Source organism: Nycticebus coucang, chromosome 3 (genome assembly GCF_027406575.1).
Source record: "Nycticebus coucang isolate mNycCou1 chromosome 3, mNycCou1.pri, whole genome shotgun sequence".
NCBI lineage: Eukaryota > Metazoa > Chordata > Mammalia > Primates > Lorisidae > Nycticebus > Nycticebus coucang.
The window spans coordinates 123,763,202-123,788,608 of record NC_069782.1 but is presented as its reverse complement, the minus strand read 5'-3'; the positions used below and the strand labels follow the sequence as shown (position 1 = coordinate 123,788,608).

At 38.9% G+C, this 25,407-nt stretch overlaps 1 pseudogene; it reads left to right on the top strand.

Annotated features, from left to right (window-relative positions):
• Positions 1 to 4,448: 4,448 nt before the first annotated feature.
• On the top strand, positions 4,449 to 24,051 carry LOC128581537 (cytochrome P450 2C42-like; annotated as a pseudogene).
• The last annotated feature ends 1,356 nt before the right edge of the window (positions 24,052 to 25,407 follow it).

Sequence of the window (25,407 nt, the reverse complement as noted above, 5' to 3'; positions counted from 1 at the left end):
AAAAAACTGCCCAGTCACAGATATATCTTTCCTTTTTTTTTTTTTGAGACAGAGTCTCACTTTGTTACCCTCAATAGAGTGCTGTGGCCTCACAGCTCATAGCAACCTCAAACTCAGGCTTAAGCGATTCTCTTTCTCAGTCTCCCACGTAGCTGGGACTGTAGGCACCCGCCACAACGCCCAGCTATTTTTTGGTTGTAGTTGTCATTGTTGTTTGGCAGGCCCAGGCTGTATATGAACCCACCATCTCTGGTGTATGTGGCTGGCGCCCTAGCCGCTGAGGTACAGGCGCTGAGCCCATCTTTCCTTGTTGCTGTGGATATATTATCTGTTCTAGCTGGGGCCTACTGAAAAGTCTCATTTCTTTCCTTTACTAGTAAAACCCCTTAAAAATGTTGTTTGTGTTCATTGTTCTTAGTTAGATCTCCATTTTTTACTGAACCCATTTTGGTAAGGTTTTTATCTTTATTAGTCATTTGGAATTAAAGTCTCCAGCATCCTCACTGACCTCATTTTATTTGATCTTTCAGCAGCATTTCCTATAGTTGTTGACTCTTCTCCATGAAGCAATTTCTTTAGTTTGCTTGGAGCAAGCACATTTGCCTGGATTTTCTTCCTACTTTTAGGTCTCCTTTGCTGGTTTTTATATCCCTGACCCTTAAACATTGGAATGTCTAAGCAGGGTTTGGGACTCTCTGATGGTTTTACCTCATTTCTTTAATACCAACTGTACTAATCATTCCAATTTATACCTCTAGCTAGAACCTTTGTCCAGAACTCCCAAGTTTGCATTTCCAACTGCTTGCTTGGTGCCTGAAAACTTGAACTATCTCCAACCTGAACTTTTGATCTTCTCTATCCAAAATTGCTTCTTTTGCATTCTCCATGTTCAATAAATGGCTACTCCAGTTGTTTGCAGCAAGTTCTCTTGGTGTCATTCTCTGTTTTCCAAATACGTCTGGACTCCCTCCACTTCTCCCTACTTCAAAATGTAATAATGGTCCCCTACTTTTTTTAGTGTATGTATATCAGTGATTACTATAATTATGACCGTGTAAGTACATGCATTACCCTTTAGATAATCATGCTATTGCTTTGATTATGTTTTCACTCTTGTACAGCTTTTCCCCTCTGAAGTTTTAGTTCTCTTTTTTACCTATCAGTAATTTATATCCAGACTCCCCAGAAGTATAAATCTCTCAGTATGTTCAAACAGATCAGGTGATTCAGTAGTAAACTTCCCCATCCCTACCCCTTACCCCAAGCATTCTTTAGCCTGGATTGTAGAAGAGATTCAATCTGGAATCTTCCCTTTGCCATCCTCCTAGGTACTCCTACTGGCCACTTCTTGTTTTGGAATCACTGTTTACTGGATTTCATGTCTGCCTCTATTTTGATTTATTCCTTCATTTTGGTCAATCATGTTGTCCAATGTTTTCCTGAGAAAAGCGTTCAAGGGAGGTGAGTTTTTTGAGAACTTGTGAATCTGATGTGTTTTTGTTCTGTTACATTCATGGATACAGTTTGAGGTTTTAGATCAGAAATAATTTTCTCTTCAGAATTTTGAAAGTTGCTCCGTTGTCTTTAGAGGTTCTGGTATTGTGGCAAAGCAGTCAACTTTGATTTCCAGTCCTTTGATGCAAGGACTTGCTTTAATATGAGCTTCTTTTTTTTTTTTTTTTTTTTTTTTTGTAGAGACAGAGTTTCACTTCCTTGCCCTCAGTAGAGTGCCATGGCGTCACACAGCTCACAGCAACCTCCAACTCCTGGGCTTAGGCGATTCTCCTGCCTCAGCCTCCCGAGTAGCTGGGACTACAGGCGCCCGCCACAACGCCCGGCTATTTTTCTGTTGCAGTTTGGCCAGGGCTGGGTTTGAACCCGCCACCCTCGGTATATGGGGCCGGCGCCCTGCTCACTGAGCCACAGGCGCCGCCCTAATATGAGCTTCTAATATGTCTTTCTCTTCTGTGTCTAGTATGTCTTTGTTTTCTGACATGTCACAATGATACACTGTTCATGTGGATCAGTTTTGGTCTGTTTTACTCTGTGGTAGAAGCTCCATCTGAAAATGTATGTCTTAATTCTTGGAAGTTTGCTTGAATTATTTCTTTGAGAATTTTGTCTTCTAATTGTTTGGTTTTCTCTGGCTAGAACTTTTTAAAAGATCCTCCCCTGGGAAACCCGCCATCCTCCCATAGTCTTGTTTCTTTAAACGATTATTCCCTTTTTTTAGTTTATTCTGTCTTTTATTTTAGATGGTTGTTTGAATACCATGGGATCAACTACTGTTTCTAAGAGCAGAGGGCCAAAAACCTCTTTCAGTTCCATGTATTATTCTGTCAACAGGTGGATTTTTAGGCTTTTTTTTTTTGGGGCCCTCCAATTGTCTGTAGATCTTTTTTGAGAGAGAAGTCCTCTAGTGTCTTGTCCTTTGTGGTTACTTTGCTAGTTTTTTTTTTTTTTTTTTTTTTTTGAGACAGAGTCTCATTATGTTGCCCTCAGTAGAGTGCTTTGACGTCACAGCTTACAGCAATCTCAAACTCTTGGCTTAAGTGATTCTCTTGCCTTTGCCTCCCAAGTAGCTGGGACTACGGGCGCCTGCCGCAACTCACAGCTATATTTTTGTTGCAATTGTCATTGTGGTTTAGCAGGCCTTGGCTGGGTTTGAACACGCCAGCCTGGATGTATGTGGCCGGTGCCCTACCCACTGAGCTATGGGCGCCACCCTAGTTCTCTTTTTTGATGAGGAGAGAAAGGGAATTGAACATCTTTTCACATTATAGACTTCCTAGTATTCTATATATCTGGATTCCAGTTGTCTTCCAGTGTAAGAGAGAATTAATCACATTACAAGGAGATAGGGAGCCTTGAGGTTTAACTGAGACTTCCAGTTCTTCACTCTGCTGAGACAGTTGCCACACAGGCAGGTATTTTTGAGTTCCCAAATTCTTGTGTTGTCATCTGTTGTTTTGGGTGTTTAATGCCCCTTTCATCCTTCTACTGTCATTTTAGTTTCCATGTTTTAGCAAAGGACAGGGGAACAGATGTCATGGACTAATTTAGTGATACTGAAACAAGTGCTCCCTGCTTTGTCTTACATGGAAAATTATTCTCAAAATAGGCCTTGTTCCTACAACTTGATCAAATGATGAAAAATACTTCATTAGCTTTTTTGTTTAGTGAGTCATTATTCCGTATTATTAGACAGTCATTAAATGTTCTTAGAAGTGTGGAGAAAGTAGCATTGAACATTTCCAAGAAAAAAATTTGTTTTTTCTTTTTCTTCCTTTTTTAGACATTGTTTTACTTTGCTGTCCTGGTTAGAGTGCATGGCATTATCATAGCTCACTGTAATCTCAAACTCTTGATCCTCCTGCCTTAGCCTCCTGAGTAGCTGGGACCACAGGCGCCCGCCACAGCGCCTGGTAGTTTTAGAGGCAGGGTCTCGCCCTTGCTCAGGCTGATCTCAAACCTGTGAGCTCAGGTAATCCACCCGCCTTGCCCTACCAGAGTGTTAGGATTACAGGCATGAGCACTGTGCCCAGCCTCAAGCAAATGTTTTTGATGGAATGTTATACTAATGTCTTAGGTGTTATAAAAGATTTTTTAGTCTTAGTGATTTAAGGTAATACTTTTTTTATTTTTTTTCTTGTTTTTGAGACAAGGTCTCAGTCAACCTGGGTGGAGTGCAATAATCTAATCATCATTGACTGTCCCCTCAAATCCCTGGGCTCAAGTGATCCATCTCAGCCAACACAGTAGCTGGGACTATAGGTGTACACCACCATGGCCATCCAGTTTTTTAATTTTTTGTAGAGATGGGGTCTATCTCTGTGTTGCCCAGAGTGGACTTGAACTCTTTGCTCAAGCAGTCCTCCCACCTTGATCTCCCAAAGTGCTGTGATTACAGACCTGAGCTAAGAAGGTATAATAGGGTATAAGAAGATACATACGAAGGAATAGTAAAGGTAATAATTTATAAGAAGCCTACAAAGCTTAATGTTTATATTAAGCACGTTAAATAAGTGTCTCTGATAGTTTTAAATTTCATATTCTTTTGTTGAATTATTTTAGTTTTGAACTTCAAGTTAATGTACCGAAGATTGAAGTTTTTAAGATTTTATTGTATTAGCCTGTACATCTCACAAATGATATAAGTATTTTTTGTTTATTTGTGGTTTGTTTTTTTTGTTTGTTTTTTATTGTTGGGGATTCATTGAGGGTACAATAAGCCAGGTTACACTGATTGCAATTGTTAGGTAAAGTCCCTCTTACAATCATGTCTTGCCCCCATAAAGTGTGACACACAGCAAGGCCCCACCCCCTCCCTCCATCCCTCTTTCTGCTTTTCCTCCCCCCCCATAACCTTAATTGTCATTAATTGTCCTCATATCAAAATTGAGTACATAGGATTCATGCTTCTCCATTCTTGTGATGCTTTACTAAGAATAATGTCTTCCACGTCCATCCAGGTTAATACAAAGAATGTAAAGTCTCCATTTTTTTTAATGGCTGAATAGTATTCCATGGTATACATATACCACAGCTTGTTAATCCATTTGTGGGTTGGTGGGCAGTTAGGCTGTTTCCACATTTTGGCGATTGTAAATTGAGCTGCAATAAAGAGTCTAGAACAAGTGTCCTTATGATAAAAGGATTTTTTTCCTTCTGGGTAGATGCCCAGTAATGGGATTGCAGGATCAAATGGGAGGTCTAGCTTGAGTGCTTTGAGGTTTCTCCATACTTCCTTCCAGAAAGGTTATACTAGTTTGCAGTCCCACCAGCAGTGTAAAAGTGTTCCCTTCTCTCCACATCCACGCCAGCATCTGCAGTTTTGAGATTTTGTGTTATTTGTGGTTTTTATGTGTGTTTTGTTTTTTCCAGATTAATATGGGGTTACATATGATTAGGTTATGCAGTTTGCTTTTGTAGGTTAAAGTCTGAGTTGTAGGTGTGTCCTTCACCTAGGAATAACTAATTTTTAATACTTTGGCATGAAATATGCTAACAAAAATCAAGCCCATGGGCTTATGAGTAAGACTAAAGGGTTTCTTTGGCTTTCATGTCTTTGGAATCACTTATTTTCATAATTTGGTTTGCTGTTGCTGCTACATTCAGAAAAGACGTTAACTGCTTGATGAAATCTAGTAACGCTTGTCTAGGATACACACTTTATATCCCTAACTTAGTTAAATCATGTTAAAGTCTCAGTTAAACAGGCAGGTTTAATTAAAAATAAAAATGATTTTTTTTTTTTTTGGCCGGGGCTGGGTTTGAACCCGCCACCTCCAGCATATGGGGCCAGCGCCCTACTCCTTTGAGCCACAGGCGCCATTACAATTCAGCTTTCTTTTGGTTGCTGTAAACCTTTGATTTTTCTCTGGAGTTTTGTCAAAGTTGATTCTGTTTTGCTTTATTTTGTTGTATTTTTTGTAGAGAGACAGGCTCTTGGAAGCGTCTGCTGTGTATTTTTTTGCTGACATCACTCTGTAAGGTGAATGGTTGGACACCACAGTCCTGTCCAGATCTTAGCATAGCATCATGGAAACATCAGAAAAAGATAGCTGATGTCTGTATTTTATAGACAGGAAAACAAATGCCAGAATACAGAGCTGGAATCAAATCTCAAAACTCCCTTTCCAGGCAATACTTTGGTGACTTCCCAAAGCCTGTGTATAGTTCTCAATGCCAATCCAAGGCCTTGTTACAAAGCTCCCGTTACCCATGGGCTTGTCCTCCAGTCAGCACCTAGAGATCCATTCATCATATTACGTGGCAGAAGTATCCTGTTTAGCATATCAGGGGAGATAATGTTTGATAAACTCTGTGTAATGTAGGGGTAGGTGATGGTACAGCTGGAATCCTAGTTGATGAGGTAGCCAGTGTTAGGATGGTAAAATGGTTGCATTTGGTTGTGTATGAACCATAAACAAACACTACAATTTTCCCTTTTCTGAGCTGGTATTTCTTTTACTCTGCCTAAGAAATAATTATGTGATTGTACAGAAGTAACCTTACTTCTGGTACACAGCTACTTATCCATAAAATGCTGAATTGGTATTTTATCCCCATTTTAAAGTAATGATTCTCTTACTGAGGCTGCTTGCTAGTCATAGAAATAGCAGGGAGTGGCTTTGTGGTCTATTTCAGGTTGCACAAACTTCTTTAACCTTTATCCTCATTTACAAAATATGAATCCATGTCATTCTACATTTCAATGTTGGAGGGAAGAATTAATGTAAAATATAAGAGAATTCACATGAAGATGCTTTAATACTCTAAAAATAATGTGTGAGTACAACCACAATCAGTGTAACCCAATTCTTTGTGCCCTCCATGAATCCCAAACAATAAAAAAAATAATAATAATGTGTGAGTATGGAAAATTATTGCCATCTTTGATTGTCTGGTCAGAATTTTCTCCCTTAGATCTATCAGCATAGAGGATTACTTTTATGTACAATCAAATGGTTCTTCTAAAGAGGAAAATCAGTTTTTATTTACCTCTGTTTTAAACCAGCAGTTAATATATGATATATATGTCTTCCACATATGTTTAACTTAATAACTTTTTTTTAATCTTCAAGGTCTGCAATAATATGCCTGCTCTGATTAATTATCTCCCAGGAAGTCATAACAAATTAGTTAAAAATTTTGCTTACATTAAAAGTTATAGGTGGCGCCTGTGGCTCAACAGAGTAAGGCACCAGCCCCATATGCCGGAGGTGGCGGGTTCAAACCCAGCCCCAGCCAAAACTGAAAAAAAACAAAAATTTTCAAAAGTTATGTTTTGGAGAATGTAAAAGAACATCAGGAATCCCTGGACGTTAACAATCCTCAAGTCTTCCTTGATTGTTTCTTGGTCAAAATGGCACAGGTGAGTTGTTATTTGTTTGCCTGCATTTTGTGGTTCATTGAGCAGTCTTTCTGTTTGAGGATGCTTAAATAGTCATGCAAGAAATGCTTGACAGGTACTTTAAAATACCTATTGTGTACTTAATCAAGAGCAGGGTAGTGGATTTCAGATGGGTAGAATGATGTGATGGGAGATTCAGAAGCATGTGGTGGCAAATGCGGTGAAGAGATGAAGGAGAGAAGCCCCATTGAATGGAACCAAACATGAATAGGTCTGTAAGCTGTAATGCTGAAAGTTCATATGGAGAGTTTTCATGTGCTCAGTAATATGTATAAGCTAGAACAAGAATAGAAAACATAATTATGGGCGGCGCCTGTGGCTCAGTCGGTAAGGTGCCGGCCCCATATACCCAGGGTGGCGGGTTCAAGCCCGGCCCCGGCCAAACTGCAACCAAAAAATAGCCGGGCGTTGTGGTGGGCACCTGTAGTCCCAGCTACTCGGGAGGCTGAGGCAAGAGAATCGCTTAAGCCCAGGAGTTGGAGGTTGCTGTGAGCTGTGTGAGGCCACGGCACTCTACCGAGGGCCATAAAGTGAGACTCTGGCTCTACAAAAAAAAAAAACATAATTATTAGGGAAAATTATCCTAGGAATTTTGTAGAATAATCTGTATGATGAGAATGAAATTCTCATGATCCCTTGGGATTGCTCTGTTCTGGTTTTTCGTGTTGCCAGGATTTTTCTGCTTTTTCTTCCTCATGAGTGTTTTACTTTTTGTCTGTGTCTTTCCCTACTTTTGCTTTTACTTCCTCCTACTCTTTTAAGTTACCATGTCTCTGACCTAAGAGATTAAAGTGTCCGTTTGGTATATGACTAAAGGGAAGAGAAGAGTGAAGAGCAAAAAAGGATAAAATATTTAAAAAAAGAAAAGAGAAAGGAAAGGGTGGGGGACTAAAAGGGAAGATTGTTAAAAAGAAGAGAGGAACACAGAGAGAGAGACAGGAGTAATAGTGGTGTACAGGAGTGTACTTTGACCCACACCCAGAAGTCCCAACCTCTGGGGGGCTGATTGGGTGTATCCCTTGAGGTCAGGAGCTCTTTGCCAGCCTAATCAGACACAAGACCCCACCTCCACTCAATGAAGAAGAAAACCAAAATACTGTAAATCAAAACAAAACAAACAAAAAACCTTAATGGATAAAATTGGGGGAAAAAAAATTAGTAGGGCAGAAAAACTAGCAAAAATGAAACCCTTATTATTCATGAAGGAAACAATGAAAAATTATAATTATACAAGAAAAAAGAAAAATCTAGGGGGAAAGCTTGAAAAAAATTAAAAATATATATATATTGTTATATATTGCCTGGAAACTGGTGATCTGATGAATGAGATTTTCATCACAACACTGGTGCAGCTGTATAAGATGGAGACTGGAAGCCTCTGTCTTGCTGAGACCTGGTCCTGTTTTCCTGACTTCTTTGCCTTCAGTGCGTGCAGGGTTGGGAACCTGCAGCTCTCCTCACACAGCTTAATAGATTCGCCTTGGCTTTGACCTTTCCAAACTGTGTCCCTTGGCCATGTAGTGCTTTCCCAGGAAAGCATGTGTCACTCAGATCTCCCCAGAAGCAGCTGCCCTGCTTATCAGCGGTGCCAGAACTGGCTTTGTACTAGGACCCTGAGGGCCAAGTCTGCAAGGTAGCTTTCCCACAATGGCTTTGCCCAGCCTGCTGCAGAACAATGAAAGCTTCACTCTGCCTGGTGGCTCAGTCTTAGCCCCTGGGCTTTGTTCAAAATCATTCCCTCACTGGCTAGCTCAAGCCCTCCCAAAGTAACTTAATCAAGTTCCCAGGTCCAGGAAAAAAAAACAAAAAACAACAACAACAAAAACATCAGGGCAGCTATTTTCTGTCTGTAAACTGCCACACTGCCAGCTCTGCTTGCATACAAGTGCTTGCCCTTGAGTGCTTCTCCACTGCTTCTGTCTTCCTCTTGGGGTCCTGAAGTCTCCTGCTGCCTTCCTGTGCCCCCAAAGGGATGTTTCTGGGCAGAGTCCACAAGCCAGAGGTACCTGAAGACTTTTTTCCCTTGTCTCACCACATAGCTGCAAAGAAGCTGTGTGTAGTGCACACCATTTTAACAATATTGATAATAATCTGTGAGCATCTTTTCATTGTTTTTTACATTCTTTTCAGTCTCTTTCATTGATATTTTATAGATTGCATTATAGGCTCTTTCACTTGTTTACTCCTAGGTATTTTATTTTATTTGTGTCTTTTGTAAATGGGATTACTCTCTTGGTGTCTTATGTAGATTGTTTACTGTTGGCATATAGAAATGCTACTGATTTTTGTATAATGATTTTGTATCCTGCCACTTTACTGAATTTCTTTACAGTTCCGATAGTTTTTTTTTTTTTTTTTGAGGAGTCTTCAGGTTTTTCAAGTCTACATATAAAATCATATCATCTTCAGGGTGGCGCCTGTGGCTCAGTGAGTAGGGCGCCAACCCCATATGCCGAGGGTGGCGGGTTCAAACCCAGCCCCGGCCAAACTGCAACCAAAAAATAGCCGGGCGTTGTGGCGGGCGCCTGTAGTCCCAGCTGCTCGGGAGGCTGAGGCAAGAGAATCGCCTAAGCCCAGGAGTTAAGAGGTTGCTGTGAGCCGTGTGACGCCACGGCACTCTACCCGAGGGCGGTACAGTGAGACTCTGTCTCTACAAAAAAAAAAAAAATCATATCATCTTCAAATGAGGATAATTTGAACTTCTTTCCTTTCTCAATTTGGATGCCCTTTATTTCTTTCTCTTGCCTTATTTCGCTAGCTAGAACTCCCAGTACTATGCTGAATGATAGTGGTGAAAGTGGGCATCCTTGTCTTATTCTAGATCTTAGAGGAAAGGCTTTCAGGTTTCACCATTCAGTATAATATTCTGTGGGTTTGTCATATAACTTCAGTCAGGTTTAGGTGAGTTCTTTCTATACCTAGTTTTTTGAGAGTTTTTCAATCATTAAGTGATGCTGAATTTTACTGAATGCTTTTTCAGCATCTATTGATACGATCACATGGTTTTTGTCTGTCTTTCTGTTTGTATGATGTATCACATTGATTTGTGTAAGTTGACTCATCTTTGCATCCTTGGGATCCCACTTGATCATGATGAATAATCTTTTTTTTTTTTGTAGAGACAGAGTCTCACTTTATCGCCCTCGGTAGAGTGCCGTGGCATCACACAGCTCACAGCAACCTCCAACTCCTGGGCTCAAGCGATTCTCTTGCCTCAGCCTCCCGAGTAGCTGGGACTACAGGCGCCCGCCACAATGCCCAGCTATTTTTTTTTGGTTGCAGTTTGGCCGGGGCCGGGTTTGAACCTGCCACCCTCCGTATATGGGGCCGGCGCCTTACCGACTGAGCCACAGGCGCCGCCCTGGATAATCTTTTTAATCTTTTGTTGAATTCTGTTTGCTAATATTTTGTTGAGGGCTTTTACATCTATATTCATTAGAGATATTGCCCTGTAATTTTCTTTATTTAATAGTGTCTTTCTCTGTTTTTGGTGTCAGGGTGACAGGTCTCATAGAATGAGTTTGGGAGTATTCCTTTCTTGATTTTTTTTGGAATAGTTTAAGTAGGATTGGTATTAGTTTTTCTTTGAATGATTAGTAAAATTCAGCAGGTCTGCAAATTTTCTTTCATGGGAGAATTTTTATTATTGCTTTTACCTTGTTACTTGTTACTGGTTAATTCAGGTTTTGGATTTCTTCCTGGGTTAATCTTGGTAGATTGTATATGCCTAGGATTTTATCCATTTCTTTTAGGTTTTCTATATAGTTGCCATAGTAGTGTCTAATCATCCTTTGGATCTCTGCAGTATCAATTTCAATATTTCTTTATCATCTCCTGTTTTATTTATCTGGGTCTTTTCTCTTTTTTTTTCTTAGTCTGGCTAATGGTGTCTTAGTTTTGTTTTTATCTTTTCAAAAAAACAAACATTTTCTCTCATTGTTTTTTTTGTATTTCTTTGTTTAATTTTAGTTAACCGCTCTGATCTTATTTCTTCTATTAATTTTGAGTGTGTTTGGCTCTCATTTCTCTAATTCTCTAAGATGTATTGTTAGGTTGTTTATTTGAAACTTTTCTACTTTTTTGCTGCAGGCCTTTATTGCTGTAAACTTTTCTCTTATTACTGGTTTCCTATATGTTATAGATTTTGGTATGTTGTGTGTTCATTTTCACTTGTTTCAAAAAATTTTTTAATTTCCCTGTTAACCTCTTTATTAACTCCTTTGTTATTCAGGAGAATATTGTTTAATTTCCATGTGTTTGTATAGTTTTGTTTTTTTTTGAGACAGAGTCTCAAGCTGTCACTCTGGGTAGAGTGCTATGGTATCATAGCTCCCAGCAACCTCAAACTCTTGGGCGTAAGCAATTCTCTTGCCTCAGTCTCCTAAGTAGCTGGGACTACAGGAGCCCGCCACAATGCTGGGCTATTTTTTTGGTTGCAGTTGTCATTGTTTAGCTGGCCTGGGCCAGGTTCAAATCCACCATCCTCGGTGTATGTGTCTGGTGCCCTACTCACTGAGCTACAGGCACCGCTCAGTTTTTAATATTCTTCCTGTTAGTGATTTCTTGTTTTATTCTCTTGCAATAAGTTAAAATGCTTGGTATGATTTCAATTTTTTTTATTTTTTTTAAACATTTTAAGACATGTTTTGTGGCCTAACATATGGCCTGTCCTTGAGAATAATCCATGAGCTGAGGAGAACATGTATTTTGGAGCTGTTGGATAAAATGCTCTGTAAATATTTATTAGGTTCATTTGTTCTACAGTGCAGATTAAGCCCAGTGTTTCTTTGTTGATTTTCTATCAGGATGATTTATCCAATGATGAAAGTGAAATTTGAGGTCTGCAACAATTACTATATTGGGGTCTATCTCTTTAACTCTGATAATATTTGCTTATATATCAGGGTGCTCCGTGGTTGGGTGCAAATATCTTTAGAATTGTATTCCCTTGCTGAATTGACCCTTTTATCACTATATAATGGCCTTCTTTGTCTCTTTCTAGGGTATTTGTCTTGAAATTGATTTTATCTGAGAAAAGTACAGCTACTGCTATTATTTTTTTTTGTTTCCATCTGTATAGAATATCTTTTTTGATACCTTTCTTTTCAGTCTATGGGTTTCTTTATAGATAATACATATTTCTTGCAGACAACATATAGTTGGCTTTTGTGTGTTTTTTTTAACCATCAGCCACTCTATGAGGTCAGACAGTTAAGTTTGAGCAGAACAAGTGCTACATACTTCATTACTGAATGTCACTATGATCACCTTTGAAGTACTCCCCTTGGGAAGCTATGCCACAAACTCCAGTACCCAGTCCACACTTAAAAGCAATTTTTGTAGGCTGAGTTTGTGAACTTGATTGTCATAACTCATATGATGACAGCACTGATGGCCATTCCAGAAAAAGAGCTTCAAAATTGTTGGCCCAGTTAAGTCCATGGTGCTTAATTCTTAGATGCTCAATTGTTGGCCACATACACCCAGGCCTGCGGTTTGAACCCAGCCCAGGCCAGCTAAGTAACAATGAGAACTGCAAAATAAAAACACCTGAGAGTTGTGGCGGCCGCCTGTAGTCCCAGCTACTTGAGAGGCTGAGGCAAGAGAATCGCTTAAGCCCAATGGTTTGAGGTTGCTATGAGCTGTGACGCCCAGGCACTCTACCTAGGGCGACATAGTGAGACTCTGTCTCACCAAAAAAAAAAAAAAAAGCAAAAAGCAGTTTGCAGAGTATGGTAGCACTTCTTATCTGGGGAGAAACTGGGATCTTTGAGTGTTAGCCCTTTACTTGCCTCAATATCAGGGGATACAGCCCAAGATGTGCTTGGGCACCTGTATAATATCAGAAATTTTTCTGAGGTCTAGAGAGACTCTTCCTAGTTCTTTCTGCTTCAGAGTTAGCTAATTAAGGCCTAATTGTGTTGAACCTTAGAGTTGGGGCGTTATATATGTGTCCTAAACCATCTTGTTCTTATGGAGAAGCAGGGTGTTGGAGGGCCCCTCATGCCTGTATGATGTGGAGCCCAGGGCAGAGTCACTGCCCAAGTGTGCTACATCTTTTTATTCCCCCCCCATTTTTTTGAGACAGAGTCTCACTTTCTTGCCCTCATTAGAGTGCCATGGCATCATAGTTCATAGAAACCTCAACTCTTGGGCTCTAGCGATTCTCTTGCTTCAACCTCCCAAGTAGCTGGAACTACAGAAGCCCATCATAACATATGGCTATTTTTAGAGACGAGGTCTTCCTCTGGCTCAGGCTGGTCTCAAACCTGTGAGCTCGGGCAATCCACCCGCCTCAGCCTCCCAAGTGCTGGGATTACAGGCATGAACCACTGCACCTGGCCTTTTTATTCCCTGTTGATGTGGACATTTTATCAGGTTCTCAGTGTATAGAAGTTTCTCCCCCCCATTTTTAACTTTCCCTCAGAAGGAATTGATCCATGAATAGATGCTTATGGAGCCTCCTATTCCACAATGTTGTTATTGTTACACTCTTAGAATGGGAACTCTTGATTTTTGACTTGTAACATCTTTAAAGATATGTCTTTAATTTACTCATTTTTATCAGTTAATATTGTATGTGTATACAAATAAGGGAAAATTCAATTAACAGCATCTTAAAGATATGTTGTGTTTCTTTATTTCACTTTCAAGGAGTTGCACGTTGGGCATCCAGAACTAGTAATCAGAACTTTAATCATTCTGGAACCAAATGCTTGCCATTTTTCATTTTCACACTTAATACCCAAGCCTTCATCTTGATGCTCAAATATTCATGTTCCAAGTTGATGTGTACACTACTGCCTCCTTTATATAAAGTTTTGAGTAAGAAGAAGGAAAGGCAGGAATGCCATCATCAGCGCCCTGATTATGGGTCATTGGCAAAAATATGCTTCATGGCTAACATAGCTGCAAGAAAAACTGGGAAATGGAATTTTTTTTTTTTTTTTGTAGAGACAGAGTCTCACTTTATGGCCCTTGGTAGAGTGAGTGCTGTGGCCTCACACAGCTCACAGCAACCTCCAACTCCTGGGCTTAAGCGATTCTCTTGCCTCAGCCTCCCGAGTAGCTGGGACTACAGGCGCCCACCACAACGCCCGGCTATTTTTTGGTTTGCAGTTTGGCCAGGGCTGGGTTTGAACCCGCCACCCTCGGTATATGGGGCCGGCGCCTTACCGACTGAGCCACAGGCGCCGCCCGGGAAATGGAATTTTTAAGCAAACAAGGGATAAGTGGACATAGGAAAATGAGGACTAGGTCATCTAAACTACATTCTCTACCGTACTGGTTTTGCCATAACAGTTGTCATAGTCTGAGTACTGTAATCTTAGTTTCTAAATTTGCTCGTCTTTGGCACAACTTGATTTTTTTTATTCATTATTCTTAAATATGCTGCTAAACTTTTTTGAAGTAATTAAATAATCAAATAAATTTTAGGAAAAACAAAATCCACAGTCCGAATTTACTACTGAAAACTTACTGGCCACTGTAACTGACATGTTTGGAGCTGGAACGGAGACAACAAGCAGCATGCTGAGATACGGTCTGTTGCTCCTGCTGAAGTACCCAGAGGTCACAGGTATGACCACAGAATGAGCAGGTGAATTTCAGAAAAGATGTTGGGAAGACTCAGTACCTGTCTCCTTCTGTAAGGAAGTGTTTTTTGTTTTTTTTTTTTTAGAGTAGTTTTATTATTAAAATTTCTGTGACACTGGGTATAAGTTGTCCAAATATGATGGAGGGATAAAAATAAGACAAATTTTGACAACAGGAATGAGTGACTGATAGAAATGAAGACAGTGTGAACAGTAGCAAAAGTGATAAAGCTTTAGACTTGAGTGACAAAATATTCTGGTTAAAGTGTCTGGATTTCATGAGCACAGATTTGTAGCAGGCACAGGCATCATGAAGTAGCCTAGGATGTATGTCTTTTGTCTTAAGGACAGGCCACTTTTTTTTTTTGAGATGAGCAGAAATTTTATTTCACCAGTACCCATGAATACAAAATTCTGTTTTCAACCAGAGTAGAGCTCTTTGTTTTTTTTTATTAACTCATAGCTGTGCACATTGATGCATTTATGGGATACAATGTGCTGATTTGATATACAATGTGGAATGCTTACATCAAATTCATTAACATAACCATCACCTCACTTACTTATTTGTTGTGGAAAGACATTTATACTCTATTCTTAATAGTTTTGAAATGTACCATTGCACTGTGCACATTAGGTGAGGTCTCACCAAATACCCTCCCTTCTCCTGGCATCCCCCCTCCTCTCCCCTATCCCTCCTCTTCCCTCCTTCTTTTTGGACTATAGTTGTGTTTCATTATTTGTATGAGTGTGTAGGTGATTATATATTGGTTTCATAATAGTATTGAGTACATTGGATACTTTTTCTTCCATTCTTGAGATACTTTACTAGGAAGCATATGTTCCAGCTCCCTCCAGGTAAACATAGAGCAGAGCACTTTGAATGGTAGGTATGTTCTTATGGATCTAGTTCTAAAAATGTAGCATTTTAATGCTGGAGCAGGAAAGATGGAAACTCTATTTATTGAAGCTTATAGTGAATGTTCTAGAAATTTGAGGAGATGGCCTTATACTATTTCTATTATCTGGACAGCATTTTTAAAGTTTGGATATATTATAAAAGTTTGCACTATTTAGGTAAAAAGATGTGCCTAAGGAGTATTATTACTATAGAAATATGAATCAAGAAAAATATTATTTGCCAATATAGAATTTTCTCAGGGACAACATTTTTATCTTTTATAAACAACTTTTCTATTTCAGTGTTTTATATTATTTGCCCATGAGCATATTCTGGATCTTAATAGCATATTAGCTACACACATTATGTTTTTCTGGGTCAAGATCCCATTGAAATGATGATAAATTAATTACAAATGAGAATTACTCCTCTTTAAGTTGAAGTAGGGGAGTATTGGAAGGAGCCGTCAAGTCTTGAACACACTTCTGAGACATAGAGCAGAGATAGAGATGATAACCAATTTAGCAGAGAGTGTGGGTTAAACCTAAATATCTTAAGAGGAAGAGTTGTCATGAAACAGCAAGCCAATTTGTGTGCCTGCAGTCTCCACAAGGCTCAGTATTTAAACAGCAAAGACCCAAAGAAGGTAGAGGGGGAATGAGGTGGAAAATAGGGATCTCCTTTACCCAGGCTCCATTTGCATGATTCCATTTTTCAGGTATCATTTTTTTTTTTAAGGTAACTTTTTATTCCTGTAAAAGGGACATCAGATAGAGACAGGGAAAGAGTGAGGGGCACAGCTGAGAAGAAGGCTTAAGGGAGGGTCCATTTGAACTCTGAGGCCATCAGCTCCTTTCTCCACCTTGTTTCTAAAATTGAGCAGCCAGATGTAAACTCCAGAGAATGAATAGCACCAGTGCAAAACCAGTGGAAAGAGCCTTCCTTCCTTCCTTCCTTCCTCTCTCCCTCCCTCCCTCCCTCCCTCCCTTCCTCCCTTCCTTTCTTGCTTCCTTCCTTCCTCCCTTCCTCCCTTCCTCCCTTCCTCCCTCCCTCTTTTTCTTTCTATCTTATCTTTGAATAGAAAATTCTCACCAAGGCTGGGCACCCTTACCTCAGTGGTTAGGGCGCCAGCCACATGCACCAGGGCTGGTGGGTTTGAACCTGGCCTAGGCCTGCTAAACAAAAAAATAGCTGGGCATTGTGGTGGGCATCTGTAGTCCCAGCTTCTAAGGAGATGAGGCAAAAGAATCTCTTGAGCCTGAGAGTTTGAGGTTGCCGTGGGTTGTGATGCTATGGCACTCTACAGAGGGCAACAAAGTGAGATTCTGTCTCAATAAAAAAAAAAGAACATTCTCACCAAATGCACAGCAAAGTGAATGAAACAAAAGCATCCACCTAAGACTTGTAGGGCCATAAAATTATTTTAGAACACCAGCACAAATAAAGGAAAACCGCCTGAGATAAATCAGGTCATATATAAAGGATTAAGAATCAGTGTGGCATTAGAATTCTCAAGAGCAGCTGTCATCTTGGGTGTTTACAGGTAGAGAAAATTTTCGGACTTGCACAATGGCAAAAAAATTTTACCCTGTGTTTTTACTTTCTGAGAAAGATAGTAGGGCATATGTTTCACCCAAATACTTGAAACCAAGCTCGAGAAGTCATGGCTGCAGGAATCAGGGTTGTTCATGCACAAGGTTGGAAGTGTCAGGGAGGCTTCTGGCCTTCAGACCTAGAAAACAAATACTTCAGAATGGACCAGGGGATAATGCACATGTGAGAGGAGACACTGAGAACAAGAGAAAAGTGATTGATTTTGATTTTTTTGGTATTTAGGGGTTTGAAACATTCCTGAGCATTAGTGGTAATTCTTAATTGGCATCTAGAAGTTAAGAATTGAAATAGACACTTTTAAGTTCATGAATGTACAAAAGCCCAGGAATAGATAAACAAGCTGTGGTACATGTATACCATGGATTACTATTCAGCCATTAAGAAAAAAAAAAAAAAAGGAGACTTTACAGCCTTTGTATTAACCTGGATGGAGGTGGAGCACATTCTTCTTAGTAAAGCATCACAAGAATGGAGAAGCATGAATCCTATGTATTCAATTTTGATATGAGGACAATTAATGACATGGTGGAGGGTGGGGGAATGGGAGAGCAGAGAGAGAGGGAAGGAGGGAGGAGGGTGGCATCTTGGTGTGTGACACACCTTTTGGGGGCAAGGCACAATTGTAAGAGGGACTTTACCCAACAAATGCAATCAGTGTAACCTGGTTTCTTGTACCCTCAATGAATCCCCAACAATAAAAAATAAAAAAGATGAAATACAATTATAGTTGTCCTATATGTGATCAATGTTTATGAAGTCATAAAGGTCCTAACAATGAGTGTTAATATAAGACAATCATGATATAAATACACAGAGTAACTAGAGTGTGTTTGTGAGTGGGTGTGTGTTTAGAATGTTTCCAGGAGACTGCCTTTGGGAAGTGTGTGATGATAAGAGATGACACTGCAAGTTGCAAATACACACACACATACACAACACACAAACACATACATACATACATATAGATCTGTAGTGGAATTCATTTTTTAAAACATTGTATATTATTTAAATTGAAATTAATTTTTTGATTTTTTTCTTTGTAAGCACAGTAATATTTTGAGTCTATAATGCACTAAATAGTTATATTTGGAATCACTTTACCATTTCTATTTGTATTGATTATCCTGTATGCTAATATGCAAGTAACTACAGATTTATCTTAATTGTTAGCTTGTAGGAGAGTTATATGTATGTGTAATGTGGCAATTTTCTCTAGTGTACTCTTGGCTCTATAATTACGTATAACAGTGTTAGGGCACCTTCATAATGCTGCATGTAACCCTGAATTGCTACAACAAAAGTGGCATTTTTGTCATTTCCATGATTTATAACTTGTTTCTTTTTTTAACTTCAAAATATTAATTAAGGGAGTATAATTTTTGTCATATGGATATCTTGAATAATGCTTAAGTCAGGGCTTTTGGTGTTCCTGTTATTAGAATTGTGTTCTTTGTACCCAACAGGTAAATTTTTATCCCACTGTCACCCTCTCTTATTTTCTCATGTCCTTTATATCACTTTGTGCTGTGTGTACCCAGTTTTTAGCTCCCACTTATTAGTGAAAGCATGTTTTTGTTTTTCCATTCCTTAGATACCACTTAGGATAATGGTCTCCAGTTCCATCATAGTTGCTGCAAATGACATTGTTTCATTCCTTTTTATGGCTGAGTAAAACTCCATATATATACATGCATACATGTATATATGTATACATGTTTTAAGTAAGGAAAAAACTATATTACAATTGCAATATTCAATATATACCAACAACAAAAGATGAATACCAGTCACATTGAGCCCCTCTTGTAATGCAGTAGTCAAATGTGACTTCAGTGTTACAAATTTAGTACAGTTTTTTCCTTTCCTAAAATGTATATACATTTTTCGCACCTTATTTGTGCATATGTATGTATCACATTTTCTTTATCTGCTCATCAAGTGATGAGCAGTGCAGATGTCTTTTTGTTAAACTGACTTCATTTCCTCTGGGTAGATACCTAGCAGTAGAATTGGTAGATTGAACTGTAGGACTACACTTATTTCTTTGAGGAATTTTCTTACTGGTTTCCATCAAGGTTGTACTAATTTACAGTCTCACTGACAGCATGTAAGTTTCCTTTCTTTTTGCAGCCACACCAGAATTCGTTGGTTTTTGACTTTGTAATAATGGCCACTCTGATGCGGGTAAAGTGGTATCTTGTTGTAGTTTTAATTTGCATTTCCTTGATGATTAGTGATGTTGAGCATCTTTTCATTTTTCTGTTGGCCATTTGTCTATTTTCTTTCCAAAACTTCTATTTATATCTTTTGCCCAATTTTTGGTGGGTTTTTTTTCTGCTTTGTTTGAGTTCTTTGTAGATTCTGGATATTAGACTTTTGTTGGATGTATAGTTTGCAAATATTTTCTTCAATTCTGTAGGTTGTCTACACTCTATTGATTATTTTCTTAGCTGTGCAGAATTTTTAAAATTAAGTCCCACTTATTTATTTTTTGTTTCTGTTGTTGTCTTTGGAGTATTGGTCATAAATTCTTTGCCTAGACAAATGTCTAGAAGAGTTTTTCCTATGTTTTCTTCTAAAATTTTTATACTTTCATGCCTTACATTTAAGTCTTTTATCAATCTTGAATTAATCTTTGTGTGTGGTATGAGATAAGCAGCATGTCTCATTCTTTTGCACTTTCCAGTTTTTCCAGAACCATTTATTGAGAAGAGCTTCCTTTTTTCATTGTATTTTGTTGTCTGTTATTTGTGTCTTATCAGCTAAAGTCCGGGAAGAGATTGACCGTGTGGTTGGAAGACACTGGAGTCCCTGCACGCAGGAAAGAACGGCATGCCCTACACAGATGCCATGGTGCATGAGATCCAGAGATACATTGACCTCATTCCCACCAACCTCCCTCATGCGGTGACCCGTGACGTTAAGTTTAGAAATTACCTGATCCTCAAGGTAAACTTATGTCTCCTTTATTGCACTTAAGTACTCTTAAAATTCCATATTTACAGTATGGTCCCCAAACTCTGCCAGTACAAGATAAGAGAAGTACAAAACTCAGATGTGTAACAGCTTGATGGACTTTGTGCTATTTTCAGTTTGGAGCGATAAAGCTTTATAACAGGGCTTGGTATCTGGCAATGTGTGTTTACCAAGTTTGTTCTGCCTCTTTAATTTTTTTTTGGCTATTATTAGCCTTTTAAACTTTCAAATTGGCGTAGGGCCTGTAGCTCAAGCGGCTAAGGTGCCAGCCACATACACTGGAGCTGGCGGGTTCGAATCCAGCCCGAGCCTGCCAAAACAACAATGACAACTAAAACCAAAAAAAAATTAAAAATAACTGGATATTGTGGTGGGCGCCTGTAGTTCCAGCTACTTGGGAGGCTGAGGCAAGAGGATTGCTTAACCCAAAAGTTTGAGGTTGCTGTGAGCAGTGGCACCAGGGCACTCTACCCAGGGTGATAGCTTGAGACTCTGTCTCAAAAAAAAAGTAAATAAACTTTCAAATAAATGTTAAAAGTATCATTTGGGGCCAGGCATGGTGGCCAACACCTGTAATCTCAGCACTTTGGGAGGCCGAGGTGGGATGATCCCTTGAGCCTTAGGGGTTCAAGACCAGCTGGAGCAACATAGCAAAACTCCATCTCTACATAAAGCAGAAAAATTAGCTGGAATGGTGGCTTGCACCTGTAATTCCAACTACTCAGGAGGCTGAGGCAGGAGGTTTCCTTGAGCCCAGGAGTTCAGGATGCAGGGACCTCTGATCACACCACTGCACTATAGCCTGGCTGACAGAGCAAGACCTTGTCTCTAAAAAAAAAAAAAAAAAAGTATCATTTTGTTAATTTCCCAAAACATATATATATATATATACACATATATATATTTCTTATTTATAACATTTCATGTAAATATTAACACGTTGTTAAAGAATTATCAATGAGTTTGATTATGTTGTACTCCTCACATTATTGGCCATAATATAAAATTAATAGCACTACATTATAATATCTTTCTCAAATGAATATGTGTGTGTATATATTGTAATGGATATATGTATGTATATATCTAGATGTTAATCTACCTGTTCATCTGCATCCATGCAATCTACCATACTTAACACTTAAATACATCAGTATGTAACTCCCAACAACAAAGATTTTCTTCCACATAACAATACTAGCATTCAAACTCAAGGACTTATCATTGATACAATAATATTATTAATAGCCTATAATTAAATTACACAGTTATGCTAAAATACCTTTTATAGCTTTTTTGGGTGGACTTTTTGTAATAGAATCAAAAAAGAAGCCTGTAATTTGGTCATCTTGTCCCGTTAGTCCCCCTTAATTAAGATCGGTTTCTTTTCCTTTGTTTCACTTCAATTTATTGACAGTTTTGAAGAGTCCAGATCTCTTGTCATATAAAATGTTGCTAGTTTTGTTTTATGTGTTTTCTTGGAGATTAGATTCTAGGTATACATTTTTTGCATGAAAATTATATTGCTGGTGTTATTATGTATGTCCCGCTGCATCACATGTGTGTTCCATATTTAGTAAGGGAGGTTGGCCAGATCTTTTTATTGCTGAGGTTCTGTTTTTCATATGAAACTAATAAAAATATCTATGACATGGTACTTTAAGATGTTGTGAATATCAGTTTCCAAAATAATTCACCCAACAGTTTTAATATTAATTGATGATCCTTCCCTGAATCAATAATCTACCTGAATTATTGGAAAATTATGAGTTTTCTAATTTTATCATTTCTTCTGTATTTTTTAGGGAGGATATATCTATAATGAAGAGTGGTCTCATAGTTTTAAATCGAAAGAAACATATTGCATCTCAATGATAAGCACTAAATAGATGGTAGTGTATCAGCCCAGAAATAACTTTTAGTTAAATCAGACCTTCATTTAAAAAAGTCCTGTGAGGGTGGTGCCTGTGGCTCAAGGAGTAGGGCTCCAGTCCCATATGCTGGAGGTGGCAGGTTCAAACCCAGCCCCGGCCAAAAAAAAAAAACCACACACACACACACAAAAAAAAAAAAATAGAAAAAAAAAAAAAAAAGGCCTATGAACAGTTCCACATGCTCTTGATGCTTGAAGATTCATCAGGGGCTTCTGTTTTAAACCATAATTCATATGTTAGGTATGTGAGAACTGAAGTGACTGGGACTGATAATATTGTAAGCGTGGTGATAAACAGAGGGATTCAGAAAGGTTTCCTCCGAGGTACCCACATGCTCAGGACTTTAAATTATTAGAAGGCAGCATCTCTTGCTGAGATCACTGCTCTTGGCCTTAAACTCATCCCTGCTTGTTACTCGGTGTTTCTGGCTAGATGTCACTACTCTTTGGATCTGGGTTTCCAAAATATCAAAGAGTTTGCACTGGGTGATTTTTGTCATTTCTTTAACTTTTTGATTTCTTTATATCTCAGTTTATCTGTTCTGTTATTTCCAGGGCACAATTATAATAGCTTCACTGTCTTCTGCAGTGCACGATGACAAGGAATTGCCCAACCCAGAAATCTTTGACCCAGGCCACTTTCTGGATGAGAGTGGCAACTTTAGGAAAAGTGATTACTTTATGCCTTTCTCAGCAGGTAATAGAAATTCACTTACAGTTGTACCAAGCTGAGCTACATCTTGTACCGTATCTCCTCCAGGGTCTGGTAGAATTCCTTTGTGCAAGATCAATAGCACCTCTCCCTATGGCCTTCTGATGTCCCTGCATATGACACATCCTCATTATTGGGTCAGATTAGTGGGGCTTTGGGGAGTTGATCCAGTTTTCCAAACTGAGAAATCTAGCTGGTAGGTTGATTGAATTCTGTCTCTAGATATATTGCTGAGGTACCCAACAGCTCCTCTTAGAGGGTGAAACTCATTTAGACTTACCTCACCCACTGTGAGAAAGGTTTCTAACTGCACAACTTTGAGTGTTTCCTTTGTGGTATCCCTCACAAGATTCTATAGCCTAAGGAGATCATAGAGATCATAAAGACAGAATGACATAAGACACAGGTGTTGAAGTGCTTCTTAGACAAATCAGTATGAGATAAAGCTCTAAAATTCAAGTTGTTTTGGAGACAGATGAAGAGTGAATATGCTGAGACTAGAGGATAGAAAAATGGAAGGAGTGGTATGAAATGTCAGAATGTGAAGGATCAGGTCAACACCATTTGGACATTATTCCATAGGAGAGACAAGGGAGCCACTTAAAGTTTTAAAGTGAGGAAGTGACATGTTTAGACACATACTTTTCAAAGTATGCTAGGGAGAAAAATCTTTGGCTGAATGTCAGGCAAGAGGTATGAAGAGAAACTCAGTGTATGAGTCTCCTCCTCAGCCCTTCTCCTTCAATCCACTGGACAAGAAATGTGAGAGTCTATTTTTAGAAGAAGGTTGTTGGAAAGTTCAAATGTCCCCAAATCAGTTATAAAGTGAGAATATTCAGTGAAGTACATGGTATAGAGCTTATCTTCCATAAATTATTTACTGAATGTATGGTACCTAGTCAAGTAAGATATGAGGTGGGTAGTAAGTGTATCTATCCTCCATCCTTCTGTGTCTAACTGTCCTTCCAGCCATTCTGTCTTTGATTCACCCGTCTATTCAATCATTCATCAGATAGCTACTGCATAGTTTTTGTGACAGTTCACAATATAGTGTTAAAGGATCAAATCCTCTATGTTTTTTAATTTCAGGAAAACGAATGTGTTTGGGAGAGGGCCTGGCCCAAATGGAGCTTTTTTTATTTCTTACTACCATTTTACAGAATTTTACCCTGAAATCTCTGGTTGACGCAGAGGACATTGACACCATCCCAGTTGCCAGTGGACTTGGCCATGTGCCACCCTCATACAAGCTCTGCTTCATTCGTGTCTGAAAAAGGGCAGATCATCTGGCAGATGCTGTGTTGTTCACAGCTCCCCTCTGGGGCATTGATCTCCTCCTTCTCACTTTGGAAATGCCTTCTCTGACCTCTCTCACATCTCCCCATTCCTTTAAGATCCAGTGAACATCTGTCCTCCTCCAACCCAATGAGAGCTTTTTGAGTCATTGCACCAATATATGTGCTATTTCCTATACTCTATAATATATGGCCAGAACATATGCTAATATTTACCCAGTACTGAATTGTTAATATGATATCACTATAAAACAGAAACATGATAAGTGTATGACATTCAGAGCCATTTCTCCTTGATATGTTCTAAATAAAAGGCATTATTGTTTGCTGAATCAGTTTTCAGATTTCTTTTTTTTGTGCATAATGCAAGTGAGAAATGAAAAAAATAAGAATGTCAAGAGGCCTTGCTGGTTCTTATACTGATAAGCACAGAGTGGGACAAAAAGGAAGTATTTGGGGAAGTTTTTTTGGCTGGGCATCACTGTGAGTTACTGGAGGTTTGGATTTGAAACAGAAAAACTATGTCCGAGAACAGCTATAGCTTGTAGGGTTATGGTAGGATGATCAGCTACAGGAGGAATGAATATTAAGTGTTAAAGTTTATGCCCTGCTTTTCTGTTACTGTGAACATAAGGTAAATACAGTAGAATCTCCATACTTGACCACCTCCCTACATTGACCACCTCGTTAAGTTGATTTGATTTTCATTGACTGGACATACAGCACATGTACATATCAGAACAATAGGCCTGGTTCCTTATTTTGACCACCTCTATATGTTAACCAGTTTGTTACAGTCCCTTGGGTGGTCAGTGTACAGAGGTTCTACTATATTTGGAATTTTTTTTACTTTGTATTGATATAGATCAAGTTGAATATATGCTTTCATATTCCTAGTCAGGTTCATGATTGTTATTTGTCCTTTTTGAACAAGAATAAAGTCCATATTAACCTCACAAAGGTTATTTTTCTAATAATTTTTTTCTTCACATATTTTTAATGCTGTGGTCCTATAATCACCAGCATTGCATCATCTCTAAAGCTTAGACAACTGACTTTCTTGTACACATCACATTCTAGTCAGTTTTGTCCTTCCTTCTTTCTTGAGTGTTTAAAATGAGAAGTGCCATCACCCATTAATCTTTCTCCAGCTTATCTCCAAGAGAAAGCCAAATTTATGCTTGGTGTGCATTTCTAAGGCAACACATGTATATAGATTGACCTATAGACATATGTGTATGCAGCAACATGCAATCACATAAAACATATTATATAGGGGCAGAAGCAAGATGGCCAACTGGAGCCAGCTCTCCACAGAGGCTCCCATACAGAAGGAGAGTTAAAGGACAGAAGTTTAGCAAGTAAACTGATGGTTTGGAGCTGAGCAAAGAGAGAATGTTGAAGAACGCACATCAACCCTGCTGAGGTAAGCTGCGACCCCAAGGATACAAACAAAAGGTACAAA